The sequence below is a fragment of the Diadema antillarum genome, unplaced genomic scaffold (assembly GCF_040938485.1).
Source record: "Diadema antillarum isolate AM-2024a unplaced genomic scaffold, OU_Dant_1.0 seq00000782_RagTag, whole genome shotgun sequence".
In the NCBI taxonomy this organism is placed as follows: Eukaryota; Metazoa; Echinodermata; class Echinoidea; order Diadematoida; family Diadematidae; genus Diadema; species Diadema antillarum.
The window spans coordinates 1,721,098-1,739,863 of record NW_027271670.1 but is presented as its reverse complement, the minus strand read 5'-3'; the positions used below and the strand labels follow the sequence as shown (position 1 = coordinate 1,739,863).

The 18,766-nt window shown below is 38.0% G+C and overlaps 1 protein-coding gene across 1 annotated transcript in view; it reads left to right on the top strand.

Annotated features, from left to right (window-relative positions):
- Positions 1-498: 498 nt before the first annotated feature.
- Positions 499-18,766, top strand: part of LOC139739102 (uncharacterized) — a 72,691-nt gene continuing 54,423 nt past the window's right edge. The window contains exon 1 of the mRNA XM_071649721.1: positions 499-737. The gene's annotated coding sequence lies outside the window, so the exon portion shown is untranslated. The remainder of the gene's footprint in view (positions 738-18,766) is intronic.

Sequence of the window (18,766 nt, the reverse complement as noted above, 5' to 3'; positions counted from 1 at the left end):
AAAGAACAAAAATGCAGACATTATCATCGCAAGGGCATTATTTTCATTACATAGAATCTTTTCCCTTTTAGTAATACTAGAGTACCGGTATCAAAGTTCATCCCATTTTCTTTCTGGAAGAACATGGATCGCAACACCGGTATACTAGTAGTTGGAATGAGTAAATAAGTAAAAATGTGATTAGACCTGTGTATGAGTTTACTTGCAACATGTAGTACACAAGATTTGAAGTGAAATGTACACATGACATATCTGCAAGAATCTTGAAACGTGAAATTAGGTGGTTTCATCTGAAGAAGGTCCTGAAACACGATTTCTTACCGCAATCATACTAGTAGCCGTGGACGGATATAGCGCCAGCTTTGAACGGCTTTTTGGACGAAACAACCGTGGCGGCCTCTTTTATTTGATATTTTTCACCGCATCCATGGCGTGTGGTATGATCGCATCTCATCCACGCTCTCTCAATGCCGCGGGCCAATCTGGTGCCCCGTGGAGCTGATACCGTGGCCAGTCCGAGCCCCGCCCGAATTGGTACGCGAGCGCTAGATTTGTAAACCCGACTGATAGTACGGCAGCTACATGTACGTAGTTCTAGCTGACTGGCGAAGCAGGTAAGCTTTGCAAAAGAACGATCTGTTGGGTGAAATCGTTTGTGCTACTGAACGCCACATTCTATCTTCAGAGCCCGCTGTTCTAAGAGGAAAAGCTTTGGAAGACAGTTGAGGTGACATAAGGTAAGAAATATCAAAATGTGCTTGTAGAAGTTCAGAAATTGAGAGTGAAATGCTACAACAACCAAACGTTCGTATCGAGTTGTTTGTCACGATCCAACGCTCCTTCGCTGGGTACGCCGAGGCCGTATCAAGGTTTTGATTGTGATGTTCTTACCGACACGATAGGACAGCTCCGCCCCTGTCTGGATGATGGAAGCTCGGTCTTTGAGCACTTGTTGGGCGCTGATCGGGGAAATGGGATGATGCTTGTTATAGTATGTACAGATTTGTAGGTACGGTACAAGTTGTAATCTACAGAAAAACAGGCTTTGAATACTCGCTCTGTAATTTATGTGGGATATTTTGAATGATTTAATTTGCTATTAATTGCTGAGTGAGACCAAAGGCTATACATATTGAGCTAAAGCCCAAGCTCACACTCAAAAGACACACAAAGCCAAAGGGCAAAGGTAAAGACAACTAAAAGTTTATGTTTGTACAGTAATGACTTGCTGGGTGTAATTTCATCTTCTGTTTTCTGAAAGATCAGTCTGTATCTTGTTGTCAGGGATATGTTCTGCAGAGACTACATCTTGCTTCATGGAATCCCCTCCCGGCCCTGTTTATGGAGGAGAGCATATCGTCGGTTGAGAATGATACTTAGGCAGGGATGCCAAGTTTAAAAAAAATTTATGAGTGAGATTTTCATGACTCGGCATCTCGGCATGCTAATGTGCGCGCAAGCGAGGGTGTGGGAGGGTTTTTTCCCCCCCTGTGGCCTCCCACGGTAGGGAGCTTTTTCAATTTTTTTTTTTTGGTGCGATCAGTAAGGGACTATTTTCTACTTATTTTGAAAGACAAAAGGGAAATATACCTTCATTTGCAACTACAGTATCACTTTAATCTTTTGAGCTATGCTCATTATTATAGGCCCGAGTTGCAGACTTCGCCCGATGCTTGAGAAAGATGGGTGTCATGCGTGAGATCGTGAGATGGCCCCTAAATGCTTTAGTCTCACGCAGAATGCGTGAGACTTGGTAACTCTGATAAGGGCGTTAAGTGACCACAAAACCCATAGGCCCGAATTCACGAAGGTGGTCTAAATTTAAACCATGGTTTATGTATATTTCTTCTGCGTATTTATGATTGACGGATTGCGTACGCTAACAGCCATCCAGTAAAAAAACGTGCATTGATGCGCGCAAGTATTGGTACGCCTATTTAACGCTTATTTTAGACCATGGTCTAAATTTGTACCATGGTTTAAATCTAAACCACCTTCGTGAATTCGGGCCATAGTGTTTGAGAAGACTTAAAGCCCTTCTCATTCTCAAAAGATGTTATAAGTAAAAAGTTTATTGTATAAAGAATTCCTCCGGACAGACAGATTTCTCTGCTATTAAAGAACTTGCCATATCATACATTTCGACAGAAATTCAGAATCTAGGTCCAGATGACTTCTGCAGCCATGGTATATGCAATGACATACTCTATATGCCATATATTTTGTGAGTCTAAATTTTCGCGATCGGGAATTCCCGACGATTTCGCGAGTGGTTAAATTCGCGATCGTGGAGTCGTGTACTGAGCGGAGAAATTGCGCGTATGCCACATCTACATCGGGATCAGAGTCAATATTTTTGCGTGTCTTTAATTTTGTGAATAGCACCAGACTCGCGAAATTCGCGAAATTTGCAAAAATATGTGTGAAAACCTCGCAAAATAATCTGCATATATACAGTAAATTATACATGTATTGTGGATAGGGGGGGGGGGGAAGGGGGAAACAGGAAATATTACAAGGGCAGGCTTGAGTAATCTGTACCGGTACATAGCCTAGGCTCTCCAACCCCAGTGGAGATGCCCACTGTTGAAGACTGACCCCACAGTGTATCTTGAATTTGAAGTTAGAATGGCCAAGATCAAGGTACAAGCCCATCCCAAGATCCCCCCATTCATTTTTTCGCCCAGTCAAAGTTTCTTGGCTTGGAACTGAAGACCAGAAAGTCATTTGGAGCGATGCTAGTTTGAAAACATCATTGAGATTTGTCATGTGCTGTTTAAAGAATACCTACAATGTATGGACATCACATCAATCTGAGAATGTACTGTTGTAATTGAAAGAAGTCAGATATTTCAAAATTTTGCAAGAGTTTCAATACATGTTGCTTTGTTACTGTACTAGTGCGTTCCTACATTGTGACTTACAAATTAATGTACTATGTCAGGATTGGCTCGATGTGCTTCTACGACAGAGCCAAATGCTGTATTATAGATGGCATTTTATCAATCAGAGTACAGTACATGTACATTGACTGTATCCAGATACCAATGAATGCATGCAATCTTGATAGATTAAAAAACTTGACTGGTCTAACACTGAAAATGTGGCATATTTCGGAAGAACATGACTCATAAAGTAGTAAAGAACAGCAAAATGAGATGCAGAAAGGAAAGACAGTAAAAAAAAAAGAGAAAGATTTATACAGCTTTGTGCTTTAAGATGCTCAAATTATGAAATAAAGGATTTGTTCTGTGATAGCTTGTGTACTACAGTATGAATTCTGTCCAGTATTATAGAATCGGGAATATAGTTTAAAGCCAAACATATGTTACTACTTGTCTCTCAACCCCCCCCCCAAAAAAAAAAGAACAAGAAGAAAAAAAATCAATACAAAACATAGTTACGGTATCTAAATAAACCAGTCTAATATTTGATGATATATGAATGATTTATGAATATGTGATAAATTTGAAGCATTTTTTCCCCCTGCAATAATGATATCTTGGTACATGTATAAATCAATTATCATTTGCTTTCCTTTGAATTAATATGAATTTTTATAAATGTCCCATACGTAACGCTGTGTTTCACATTTATGCAAATGAAGCCCTTGAAATTTGCATAAATTTACGTGATATAATTTTTTCTTCCATGGAAATCAAAACTTCAACTCATAAGCTTCAAAATGATACCAAACATGTCAATATTGAGCAAAGATGAAATTTTGTCTTCTGAGGGGACCTTATCTTGGACTTGCCCGTATACACAACTGTACATGATACAGTCTGTTCCTACTTAAGGTGCCAAATATTTATTATGCCCTCACATTCAGGTATGGCCAATATTGTGCCAAACTACAGACAGAGAGAAAGGGGGTGACGGAGCAAAATAGATGCACATAAAAAGAATGCCTGTCATAAGCATTTATTATGGCACTGAAGATAATTTAATCATATCCAAGATAATGTATTCAATGGATGAATAATGTGTTTTAGTGCTGTTCTCATTGCAAAAATTTTGAAATTTGGGTCGGGATCAGGGTCGCATCTTTTTTAATGAACAGCGTCCTCACTGTAAAAAGAAATCGAAACTTTTTGAGACGTGCTCATTATTTCGGAAGATTTGCCCTGTGCATGTTATGAATGGTATGCTTTGATACTACCAGGGAGGTGAGAGGAAAAGGAGTGGGCACTGGATTAGTGTCTTTTGAACCATCCTCGGAGCCGCACTCCCCAAGAGACCACTCCACTAACTAGATTACTGCCGCTTGGCCGCACAGTGCACATGCGCAATCCTTGTCAACAGGCTGGTGGGTCTCACCCCTCCCTGGCCAGAACCTGGATTACTCCACGTGGTACTGGATGGGTGGTGTATACTGGTGCATAACTGGTGCATTACCCATTGCTGTGCCTGCAAACAACACTGGTGCATTGTGATGTGCAGTGAACTGGTTGCATGGTCACATTTTGAATTTTGCAGCTAGTATTCAAGGTATTATAATTTATGTGCATTTACATGTCCATGTACTATAAGATTTCTTGGGAACAAATGTACTTTGCATGCTATTATGGTGAAATAACTTTTACATGAAATGGAAACAAATTAACACAGACTTAAAAACATTTAATAATAATGATTAGCAGCACCAATAATAATATACTGATTGAAAGAATGTGAAGGAAACATGAACAGCTGAGTAGTGGAACACAGGCCCTAATAATGTCTGATGATAATAATAATTTTAATACCAAGCTAGCACAGAAAATACTAACCACAACAGCAACAACCATCATAAAAATACCCATTCAGCTTTCAAATAAGAATAAAACAAAAACAGAGAGACAGACAAAAAAAAAAGCGCCATGGTGAATATCTTATCAGGCATACAGTGATACAGGACATGTGAGATAGTTCAGCTCTCACTGAACTCTCACATGTTTTCACCATACACCAGGCAAGGAGGCAAGTTATTTCACCAAGATTAGGTCCTATAGTAGTCTCCATCATGACCACTCTGTTGTAGATTCGAGCCCTCCTGCCTCAATATATCCCCAGCATACAACAAAAAAAACATTCAAATAGTGTTTTCATCCCCTGGAGAACTAAAATTGCTCACAAAAATATGTTAGTGGGACCAGAAAAAACATGTCTTGGCGGATGTACGCAAGTTTCCCCAAAAATATGACAAGAGAACCAACACGAGCGAACAATGAAGTGATACATCAGACTAAAGAAAAACCCCAACATCTGCTGATCTACAGGTGAATTTCGTCAGCACTAGTCAGGATTTACACTTGACATTGCGTCGTAATTTGATTAAAACAAGAACAAAACAATGGCTATTGTTAAACAGTTACATTGTCAAAACTCAACTTCTTCTTGGCCGATTTTCAAAATTTTTGTATCTATCGAGAGCTGAATTCTTAGACTAGCAGGTCCCAAGAGCATATGCCGTGTGAGCCTGCATAAAGAATGTAAAACCCTCATACACGTCCTTGTGAACACACACAAGTCAACTGGCCTGTCCATACTCCTAACGATAGAGGGCCAAATCACCGCGGCCCCGAGGATCGAACATCAAACAGCAGTGATAACGATCAGACTGACCTCGTTACGTAAGAGGTCGTTTACTTGTTCGTTGGGGCACTGATCCCTTGTAATCCTGTGTTGAGTGATAGGGAAAACCCTCAGGGCAGAGTGCCCACTCCTTTTTGTCTCACCTCCCTGATACTACATTGTAGTCTACAATGTACGTCTCAAGGCCAGTTCAATATACCAGGGCATACCACAGCATGATAAAAATAGTAAGGAGCGACACACGTGGTGCATTGTGGGATGTAAAATCTCACAATTTTTTTTTTTGTGGTTATCAATATCACTGCACAACTTTGTATCTTTTTGCAAAATAATTACAAATATGGGCAATTTAGATCGTAACCCAAACCTTGCATAAAACACATTACTTTGTACGTGGTATTCCCGTTCTCATTGTAAGCATTTTGAAATTCTGGATGTGATCCTGATCGCGACCTGAAAAAAATGTGTTATTTTGAGTGCAATGAGAATGCTACGATAAAGGCATTTTGCAGTCCTTTTGGTGGGCAGAGCCTCTTGAATCAACTTTGAATGTGATGTTGATGATTGTACCTGTAGGGAAATAATAACATCCAAGGATATTCTATTTTGACAGAAAAAAAAATCATTTACCTTTCTATGACATGAAAACAAGTAGAGCTGTGTAAGTGATCTCAAATAAAAGATCATTCTTTTGACACACTTATCTTAAATAGCAAAAAAGAAAAGTGTTTTCCAAGCAGCAAAATCCATCTCTTTCCAATGATATTCTGCCTATCACTCTATATAAACATGTCTCTCTTAATCTTTGTACTTTTATGATTTGCATACTCAGCTATTCATGTTTCTGTTGGTCTCTATCTATCTATCTGGGTCATTCCATGGGGTTGGGTCTTCTCTAGGTTTTCATGTTGTGTAGGGAATAAAAGTTATATTCTGAAAAATTTATCAAATAAATGTCTGTGGTTTGCAGTTTTTCTTGGAGAGAAATGTGTGAAGAATTATTTGATGAAAAAAAAAACAAGCCTGTGTACAAATGTATTTTGTCTATGACTGTTTCACTGATGATGTCCCATGGTTTTTTGTGGTTTATGTTGTGACATAAATATATGCCATTTTCATGGCAATGTAAAACAGGAATATACAACCTTTCAGCATTATGCCTATCATAATTAAGAGAGGCAAGGTGACTTCTACAAAGACTATAAGGCACATAAACATTTGTAACAAAATAAGAACACCAGAGCATCTTCAAGCAACCTCATACCTATGTTACAAACGATGTCCATGGCAATTTTTGTTGTAACATAGGTATAGCATGGTTTTACATACACTTCCAATCATAATATGATTAGAAACTTTATTTCTATAATGAGATTTATATTTCAGGAGTATTCTTATCTAAAAATTAGCATCAAAATCCTCCAAATAAACGAGAAAGTACGGAACATATCACTGTACTTCAGTGCGATGTCCGGCCTCTTAGTGTAACGTAGGTAAGGAAAGACGCGTCTCGCGATAAAAAGAAGAGCTACTAACTTCAGCAATCGTATTCATGTCACTGGCAGTCCTCCCCCAATGGCAGAAAAACTACTCACAGCCAATATACACCTACCTGGACAGCGCAAGATCTGTTTTTCTGCCGTTGTCCATGTAACGTAGGTACAGGAGTTTTAATGTTTCTGATGTCAATTGGTAAGCTTTTACGCTATTTTATGAAAATAATAACATTTGTCATATTCTGTAACTCTATTAGAGAAAAAAAACGACATCTAAACCTCTGAACTGGCCAAAAATACGGTGGACAATGATACTGTAGTCCCACATACTGAGATATTTGTTACAGGTTCATGTTCATAATTTTGATTGACAAATTTTCCGTCCATGCCGGTCTCTGCAAAAGGAGCATATATTCCTCTCTTAGAAAACCATACAAAAGGGTATCAGTGTATCTTCACTGCAATATAAAATTGTTTTACCTCCCGATTATTGTGAATTTTTGGACCCTTTTGTCATTAGGTATCTACCAAGGTAGACGTGCTAGAGTTAGTATTAATCACTATATACTAGTTGGAAAACGTAGATGTCCAGACTGCATCTGAACTAGAGAAATAGAGTTTGCCTTATTTTGCTGGTGATATTGAGGGAACTAGGAGCTGTGAAATTCTTTCTCTTTAACAGATTTACTTCGAAAATGTCAATGTTTTCCTTCCAAGATTTCACTGACCTGTTAGATGCTCTGATGAACTTGTTAACATGTCACAAGGATTCACCATTTCCATTCCATGTTCACCCACTGTGAAGTCTCAAAGCTAAAATGCCAGTGTCCTTTTCAGTTTGGGTGGGTAGTGGGTAGGAAAGGCTTCAATAAAATTATGAACCCCAATCAAAATTGGACTATTATTGCTCTACACTATCATTCAAAAAGAGGGCGACAATTTCGATGGGGGATGAATACAAAATAGGGCCTAGTATTATTTTGGGAGTCTATTAAGGACCATAACCGTAACCGTAACCCTGACCCTAGCCCTAACCTTAGCTAGGACACTGGGGGCAGCGACCTGCCCTTCCTAGCTTACATCTGAAAACAAGTTTTTAGAGTATGAAAATGATATTTTCCTATGTTTTACATGCTATATTATTATCATTAATATTTACATCATTTTTTAAGCATAACCCATTTTTTTTCTTCAATTTTGGTGGGAGGTACACATGGAACTCTAGCTGATGGGTATGCCAAGCAAGGTAGAAATGTAAGCAAAATTGTTAAAATTATTTAATTCTATTCATAAACACACAGATACATCAACAGGAATATATAGTCAACCCCGACAAAAATTTTCTTTTAATTTTTTTATTCTATTTCTCTTTACACCTTTTGTTCAGTTTGTTGATGAATCTGCCATGGCTCCTCCTCTGCCACCGCTACGTGTTAAACTACATGAAAGAGTGAAAAGGACACATCCACAGCACTCCCCAAACAGAGAGGAAGCCGACAAAGCAACACCCAAGAAGAGCATAATTATGTAACAAACTAGACAAGAAGAAAACTGCACAGAGGGAAAATGGACAGAAGAAAAATAAAAATCGAGGGCTAAATGGACATTGGACAAAAGAGCAGAAATTAATTTCAAACAAAGAACATGGAGAAGACAAGAAGACTTGTCTGATTTCTCTTTATTAGTTTTCTTAATTAGTCGACAACTAGTTGATGATGTTGTTAGTGTATATTAGGTCAAATTGTGTAAAGCTTCACTTTCTTCTTCTTCTTCTGATTAAGTCTGCCTTCTTTCATACCAGAGTTACAAAGAATTGAAGTCTGTGTAACATAGGTATTGTTCCACAGGTGTGCAGTAGATATAATTCCAAAGAACTGTTACAATAGTGTTATTTGTGGGAACATACATAAAGTCTATATGTGTAGGTTTTAACATCTCACACCACAATAAAGGAAATCAGTTGATATGTCGTAGTGTACCTATGTTACAAAGACATACTGTCCGTGTAACATAGGTAGTACACCGTGGGCGAGGTTGTTGTCTGAAAACCCCTGATTATAACAATAAAATCATGTTTTCACTTGAATACCCATGCAAATCACTTGCTTCAATTGTGGTGCTTTTAAGAATATTGTCATTGTGTCACTCTTGAAGAAAAAGTTAAACCTTTGATTGAAATTGTTAATGGTTTGTAGAAAAAAACATGTTAATAAAAGTGGCTTGCAGTTGACATCAGAACATACAATCTTACTAATAATGATCTCATGCGCCTGTTAAATAACATGTTGATGTGCTATGGATGAAAAAAACATGGATGTGTTCATTGTTATCATTTCAGAACACAAAATTATGAAGGATGTCAACAAATGAAGTCCGTGTAACATAGGTATTTTGCCATACCTGTTTACCCATGCTGACTGAAAGTGTGCGAAGTAATAAACAGATTTCTAGTGGAATAAGTTGAAGAATGGGAGTAACAAATCAGGGGGAAAAAGGAAATTTCAATTTACCCAACTTGAATTTTCAACTTGTATGTCACAATTTCAGTCCCAACCCCATGGAATTACCCATCTCCTCTCAGACCTGTCTTTCTGTGGAGATCTGATCTGCCTATCTATCCACAGTAGATACACGAAATAAAGATGTGGATCTCTCTTTCAATCTATCCAACTATCAATCTTTCTTTCCTTCTGTCTAGCTGTCTTTCAAGTATATCAGCTGTCTAGTGTCTACTCCAAAGACTAGGAAGAACCCATTTCTCTCCTCGCAGATGGTGCTATTTCTGAAATCCACCTGTTAGATAAACAGAGTTAAGTGTTCAAACAATTGATTTCTGGCTCTTAAAAAAGAGTCTGCGCCTGATGGTTTCTGGCAGGCCGTCACTATCAATATACAACATAAAAGTGTTTGTTGCGTCTGAAAAACAGAATGCTCAGTGTGATTTGTTTGTTAGATTGAGCCCCAAGTTAAAGGAACTACACAGTTGTATCAACGATATTGAATAGTAAATGCTTCCAAAATAATCATATATATGAATTTGGATGTGAAGGAACATCAAAACTTTTCTGCTCTTAAAAAGCACCTAGATTATAAAGTTGAAGGTCTCATGTCAAGCAGTAATTTTTAACCCATTGAAGACTAGTTTTGAGTATACTCGGGCAGGTGTCTGTGGGAAATGCATGTTGTAGCAAAATCAGCCTGTCCTCAACAGGTTAAACTTCAGCCAGCAGTCTGATTATCTTTTAACTGCATTAGACATTCATCCTTGTAGAGGAATGGAATGGTTAATAAGGCATCTTTCATCTTTTTGACACTGTAACTTAGTTCAAAGGGGTATGAATTAGCCCTTTAAAGTGATATCTCGGTATAAATACAAAGTGATGAGAAGGAATGACAAGTACACCTAACAGCTCTACAACCGTGACTGACATCCAGCAAAATAACATCGTTAAATTCTTTGTGTTTGTTTTATTTACACAAAAAGGGGAGAAAAATATATGGACACTGCATGCAGTCTCTTAAAAAGAAAAAATGCTCGCAGTTGTCAAGTTCGAACAGTGAATGCAAGTGAGCCCTCTGTGGCATGTGATGAGTGTCGGCAGGTGTGGCAGTGTTCCCTCTAGCATTGTCTGTTGTGACCCTGGCGATATGGTCTCATTGGGGCACGGCATGGAGTCATTTTTTTCTGCATTTTGTTCCCCCTTGGTATGAGAATGAATGCTTCCCAATCACACATAACTGTATACATCTTTGTAGGAAGATCCTTGATCACTGCTGTGAGGAGGAAGATTATATCATGCCTCACAGTCTGCTGGCATTCACAGGCAGTCGGGAGCAGATTGTACATGTACATATGTAGCTTGCCTGGTTTGTCCAGGCACCTCCCTGGTTTGTCTGTGCTCAAACTCTAATGGGCACAAACAAAGTAGGCCTACAGTATTCAAAGCACATATTTATATTCAACACTGGTGCAGTTTTGTAAAGGGTCTTGCAATCTACTGGAACAACTGCATGTAAACCAAAGAAAATACAGCGGTTTATGTATACCTGAAAGAGAGAGAGAAAAAAAAAAAGAAAGGAAAACAAGAGTCTTGAATTCGTGATCTACAAAGTGTAGGTTCTGTGTGGCAGATAGCATGCTACATTGTGTTTGAAATCATTTGTTTAAAGGTGCTGTTTACCATTGGGAGCAGTGATTTAAAAAATGTTTGAGTGATCACATTTGATGCATATGTGTAGGTCAGTTGTATCACAAAACATCCTACCATATGAAAATTTTTCAATAAAGCCTAGAATAAAAGGAGATATCACTATTTTTCTCAATAAACCACCTCTGTAGACCGTTTATTCTAGAAACAATTTCATTTTACCTATTGTTCACATTTTCTATATTTAAATACTTAACATTGATCATACTGATTAAAATTTTTACATTGGTTGTTTCTATCCTTAACTATTCAACATTTTAGAACTATTTTGAAGCACTAAAGCTGGGGGTTTGTTTCAGCTGCAAATTGTAAATAATGCCTTTAATAGGAGGAAGTAGAACTCTAGCCTTTATACAGTACATCAGACTTGGGAGCTAATAGTTTGAAATGTATTGTATCACATGATTTACAGTCTGCTAATCTTTGTGCGTCAAGTTGAGAGGAAGGTAGCTCAAGTTAAGGTTTTGCTGTTGTGATGCTCAGTTTTTCATGGTCAGCCATGTGTGTTTATTGACTTCTTTTATGTGCACAACAAAACTTCTTCAGTCTGTACAGATGTAATGAACCATATATTGCTCTATTGCACTCTACAGTGTATTCACAAAGCATGACCAGAAACTTTAGAATGGCAACTACGTACTCAGTATGTGCAGTTTCAGACTTCAGTGTACATTTATACCCATAGTGATGTTTAATGCACCTGTTCAATGCACTTGCCTACAACATATAGGCCTATGAAATGGAACAGGGTTAGAAAAACCTTGTGTGATATGTAGTCTGAGCATCAAGAGAGCTCGAGCAGGCCCAAAGTAGACCACTGAATCTCCAGCATTCCTCTGAATATCAATCCACAAATTACGATAGACTGAGTTATAAATCCATGCCTTTCATAGAAGAAGAAATGCAGCGCTGCTTCACTTTTATTTTGATGTTGCTCCCTGGTTTATTAGTTTCGGTCAGTGAATCGTAAAGAGTTTGCAGTTGGCTTTCTGGATTAGGGAAGCATGAGATGAAAATAGAAGAGATTACAAATAAGTGTAGGAAACAGAAATTTAGACTAGTTGGCAAAAGAAGTGCACATTGTTTAGTATTATCTGTAGGTTGTAAGGAAGACCACACAAATTATGCTCAGGATCAATGGCAGACCGGACTTCCAACTGAGAAAGTTTGCAGTGAGACACTGAGGGGAAGGAGCGAAGTGATGTGGGGGGGGGGGGGGGGGAGGGGATGGTGCAGAAGGAGCTATCCTAATTTTCTTTGTGGGGAGCTTTAAAGAGGAAATCCACCCCAAAATGAATAAACTTCAAAAGAAGGAGAAAAATATTCCTAAAGAGCGATACAAAATTGGCAAAAATTGGATAAGAAAGGAAGATACCGGTACAACATTTTGAAATTTCACATTTCTTTCGGAAAACACTTCTTGACCAGTTGTTATGAATATTCAAATCAGCAAGTTGACGATGTCATGCTCTTCCAATGTTTTATTCATTTCATTTACAGAAATTACAAAAATCTATTATTGCCTTGAAACCACCAAATCGATATAAAAAGAACAGATGTTAACTCTGATATGCATGTACACTTGTATCTTGGTATGGGATCATGCCTTTAAAATGGCTAATTTTTTTTTGTTTTTCTGAATTTCATGTACAACATACATGAAAAATTGAGAGAGTAAAGTGTATGACATCATCAACTTGGGTATTTGAATATTCATAAGGACTGGTCAAGAAATGTTTTCCCCAAAAATGTGAAATTTCTTAATGTCATATCTACCTTATTTCTTATCTGATTTTTGTCATTTTTGTATCATTTGTAGTGAACATAATTTTTCTCTTTCTTTGAAGTTTATTTATTTTGGGGGTGGATTTCATCTTTAACAATTTAACATTGGATATGAAATTGTGCAATCTGGTGCATACATATGTATGTACATGAGTAGTCACTTGTTTTAGTAGTGAAGGCTAGAGACCTCTCAGTGTCGAGGTCAAGACCACTGGGCAGTCACTACTGGACTTTAGGGGACAGAGACAACTGTAGCAGACACTAGCCCCCTGTTCCACTTCAGATGCAAGCCAGTTTATACCAAAACTTGATAAAGAAACGGCGTATAGAGAATCATCGTATAGCCGATAGACCGTTCAGACGCTAATCTCGACCATCCTGGAAAACGTCGTGTAGATGTGCAGCTTCCCACTGCGCATGCTGTTATGGTCATGAGTGACAGATATGGGGTCACCTTTCATGTGCGCTTCCATTAAGCCCTGCCCTGTTATATCGTTCTACGTTCGCCACACGTTCAGTCGCATAATGGACATGATGGAATGCTGATTCATTATCGAATCGTAGTTCGAAACGATACTCTGACCGTTGTTTTGCTATTCGTCGTTTCGTTATACGTCATTTCGTTAGTCAGCGTTCAGACGTATGAATTCGTCGTATAGCTACTGTATACGCTATAATTTTCGCGTACATAAATTTTCGCGAATTGCCGATGTCATACATTTTCGTGAGTGGTTAAATTCGCGATTGGGGGACCAGAGAAAATATGAAGTGGCAAAGAAAGTGTGAATTTTCAACTTACTAGCATATAAGAATGATACTAGTTATACACTGCATGAAAAAGACTTGCCAAACTCTGCGAACTAGTAAGTTAGAATTCAACATTTTTGAAGTGGTTAATAAGTCCATCGCGCTAGATTTCTGACGAGTGGTCCCCTTGCGATAATGGATTGGCTCTCTACAGTATTCGTAAGTAGACGTGGACGTGCCTAAACAAGCTTAGCCAGTATGGTCTGTTCGGTAAGCCGTGACATGGTATTCTAGTACTGAAATGTTCGTATCATCAAGGCAAGGGATTCATTTTGGAAGGTAATATTTTCGCGTGTTGTTAATTTCGCGAATAGCTCCCGACTCACGAAATTCGCGAAAATAAAACCCCCGTGAAATATATAGCGTATACAGTATATATACATGTACTTACCATTTTAGTATAAAATTTTTGCATCTGAACACCCTGTAGAAGATATATCTGGTCTCACCCAGGTAAAATATCACTCACCAGGCAGCCTGGAAAAAGGGCACAAAGAAGAGGAAACAGCCAAAAATGGATGATAAACATGACATAAATGTTGATATTTACGGGAAGATTCTTAAAGGCATTATTTAGCATTTGCAGATGAAATAAAAACCCAGCATTAATGCTTCAAAATAGGTCTAAAATGTGAGAGGGATAGAAACAACCAATGTAAAAATTAGAATTAGTATAATCAATGTTAAGTATCGTTAAATACACAAAATGTAAACAATGGTTATGATAAAAATGTTTCCAGACTAAACTGTCTACAGCCCAGTTATGGTTTATTGAGAAAAAGAGTGATTTTTATCTCGTTGTATTTTAGGTTCTATTGCAAAATTCTGATATTTTGTGATACACATGACCTATATGCATCAAAAGTGATATCTTGAACATTTTTTAAATCACTGCTCCCAAGGTCAACAGGACCTTTAAAAAGAATGAGAATCAGAAAGGGAGAAGAGTTTGTTTGTTCAATTTCTTTGTGTTTGCTTCTTGGTTTCTATTATTTAAACTGTTGGGTTATAAAAAAAAATAAGAAGAAGGGAGAAACAAGTGTGTCAACTCACTGTTGAGTTCTTGAGAGGTAAATCAGAAGTGATTGCAATGGGAGAAGTGTACGAATGCTTTTCCTACGTGATCAAATCATGATGTAACCCTATCACATTGCAGTCAAGTTTCAACACAGAGCTTGCAAAATCTGTCCCAGAGTGGAAAGGTGGGAGTATGTTGATATGTTTTATTCTTAACATGTGTGATATAACTTTCTTTCAAAGCTTTCACTACTTCTTTTTTTTTCTCTAGCTCCTGTAAGTTTGATAAAATGTTATGGCTTCTGCTTTCAAATCAAGCAACTACCCAACTATGTCAGGGAAAAACATCTGTTCTTTGATTGAGAGCTATATGTGGATTGTTATGTGAAAAGTTTTGGCTTACCACATAGCTGTCACATTACAAACCATGAATATATTGGTGGTATTGAGTCTGTGAGTCGTAAAATCTGGAACTTTAGATGATTGAAAGTACTTGCATCTGTTGAAGATTTCCATCCCCGGAGAGTCTGTGCAAATGAGGTCTACGATGTATATCTCTAATTCAAGTCTAATGTGGAATCAGTGGCAAAGTGCATTTAACTTGCTATGAGCGCAAACTTGATATGATAATCATATTTGAACAGAAATGGAGGTTATGGTGACTTTTCAGAAAGCCATGACCAGGCACAATGAGGGACCTTGTTTGCCAAGGCCGTCCATATTCTTCGTTTATCTCTCTGCTGGCCCCAGGAGTGCTGTCGTTTCAGACTACATGGGGTCTTGTGTTCCTATTTTCAGAACTTTTTTTTCCTTCACCACCTCCCATACCAAGACACACACCACAAATGCACGCACATACGCACACACGCATGCACATGTGCACTCTTTATAATCTTAAAAACGTGTAGTGTAATGAAGGAGAAAAGAAAAACTGAAGAACAGAATTGAGATGAGAGGACAGACAGAAGGATGGTGAGTGAGAGAATGAGAGCTCTGGAGGAAAGCTGCTAGAAATTTGAAAAAAAGAGACATACAATGTACATGTACCAGGGAGAAAAGTGAGAAAACTAATGGGGAATGGAGGAATCGGGATGGAAGATGATGAAAAGAAAGATTAGGGATATAATGAAGAGAGAGAGAGGGAGGGAGAGAAGGAAAGGGATAGATAGAGGGAAAGAGGGAGAAGGGAAAGAAGAGGGGAAAAGGTAAGGAAGGTAAGGAAGAGAAGTAACAGCAACAAAAAATGTTAGATAATTGCATGAAAACTCTAGGATGTGGGGCAGAATGATGGTTGCATGATGCAATTGTCAATTGACTTGATGGTGGAGTGTCTTTGAAAGAGAGTCCGATCCAAGAGGGAAAAAAGGAGAAATAAAAAGAGAGAAAGAAAATGAGCGTCAATGAAGTCAAATACCAAGAGAGTGGTGGAGCGGTAGAGCGTGTACCCTTCTATCTCCAGGGATAAAGTTTGAATTGTATGCAAATCGACGTGATTGACTTTTTGTTGGTGTGTGTCTGTATACATGTACGTGTGTGTGTGTGTGTGTGTGTGTGTGTGTGTGTGTGTGTGCATGTTTATTTGTGAATGTGCATGCATACATGTATGTTTGTATGCATGTTATTGAAAATAGCTACAATTACAATTCCCAGTGCTCATTTATAAAAAAAGAAAAAAAGAAAAAAGAAAAAGAGAGAGATGAAATTAAGAAAGAAAGCAACGGTTGTGAAACCGTGTGATTTGATGGTGAAATGTCACAAGGAGTCTTTGGTGGAATAGAGTCACGTCATAATCCAAGTTGTCATGTCAGGTTTTATTCTGTGGATGATGAAAAGTTCCGCCTGTTGAAGAGAGATCTGTGCATTTTATTGATATTAGAGAAGCCGAGTGCATTGTTTGATCCCAGAGGTATATAACCTGTTATTGTGCCCAGATATATACATGTAATCAATGTTTTTGCTTTAATGTGACACTCGAGTTTGAAAATATATGTATAGATTATTGTAGCAGAATCATGTGTGGCTGTAAATGATGACTTATGAAACATAATTGTGATTTCCTGCATTTTTTGAAGTCCTACAGTAGTACAAGTGGCTTCTTTTCATTTGACTTGCACTTTTGTGTGTGAGTGTATGCTTGAGGTTCCAGGTGGAAGAATCTTCGAAAAGATGCTTAGGGTTGGAGCTTTAAGGGAACTTCAAACACCTTGAGGCTCCGTGGGTTGGAGTCTCTGGATGAACATAAAAATGAAGAAATTTATTTGGTTTTGTTCAGCAAAGGAAAGTGCATATGGAATCTGGGTCAATAGCAGACTTTGGAAGATTTCCTTTGTAAGGAAGTGATTCAATATTCAGGAAATACCACTTTTCAATGGTTTGAAATCATCGATTTGTGTTCTGAGGCAGAGTTTTAATGTAGGAAAAATATCCCATTTCCATGCAAGGGGAATAATTGTTTGAACAACTAAGATGGTGCCAGGGTCAGTAGTATGCTTCAGTTGTCAAAAGTCACAAATTTTAAAAAAAAATAGTACTTAAGATTTTTTTTTTGTTTATCATGCTCATAGAAAGGTAAAAACCAATAATATATTCAATTATTTCTGTATATTAGAAAAGCAAAATAGACATGCATCTTGTAGTTCCACATGCATAAAAATGGTACAAGTACTCCTTGAAAGCTTTTTAATTGGCGAGCAATACAAGGGGACTAGTAAAGTTACCTGTTCAAGATATGCCCCAACAATACGTTAACAAATTGAAAATCACTTTTTCCCTTCAAGCCAACTTACAAAAAAGACCTGCTTGTAGGTTGTCCAATGTTGCCATCTGATGTATCATATGATAATCAACATCAAGTATTCTGAATGGAATGTAAATCTTATTTTAGGATTAAACCATGAGTCATCTGTTTGAGCTTTGTCAGATTCCCACTCAAGGCCATTGCGCTTTAAATACATGTATGAAGTTTTCGAAGAGGTAACTTGCAGCAGAGAGAAAATAGTCCATTATTGGTACTGCAAAATTCTGGCAGCACGGAATAATGTTCAGTGGGTCAAAGAAATTGGGTCATTTGGAACTTGTTGGACGGCCTCCTTTTAGAGCAACAATCCCATGCCCTCACAATGGGCGAGGACAAGTTATTATTATGTGGTCCTTCTTGGTAGAAAAGAGATTTCTTTTTCCCTTCTGGTCATTCCTTTTTCTTTTTTCCCCCTGTCCTTATTGTTTAGTACGATTTCTTCCTTTGCCCATAAAATACTGTATCCGTCTATCATGTCAAATTTGCCCAAACTTTCACAGTGTATGTCTTCTTCGTCTGAAATTATAATAATAACAAGAATGTCTTCTTTATCCAGGGTAGCCTCTTTAATGTTGTCACTGCTGCACCATAGGGCCCTGCCCTTTATTACTACTCTTGTGCACACTGCAAGTTAGGTACCTGTACCCATTGATACACCTGGGTCGAGAGGGACATAATGGGTAAAAACGTCTCGTCCAAAGATGTGAGCACTGGGCGTGAATCGAACTCGGGTCCTCCGATTGGGATTCAGGAGTCTTAGTATATCCACAACATGTTCAAGTGGACAGTGAGTGTGTACAATGTAGTTGCAAATAATGTGACTGATTTGTGAAAAACGCAGAAAATCTGGAAGAAATCCGCAACTTTCTAATTTCAGGTCCAATTTCGATGAAACCTTGACGGTTTTGTTCATCTGATAAATACCCTTGTTTATAATGAAGCCAATCTGAACACGATGTGGAAGAGCACCTTCATAAACCAAGATTTTATGTTTGGAATGGAAGTGGGGCTGTGCAAGCTTTGGAATCATTCAGTCATGAATTTATAAACTAAGTAATGATAGTCATCAAAAGATTATA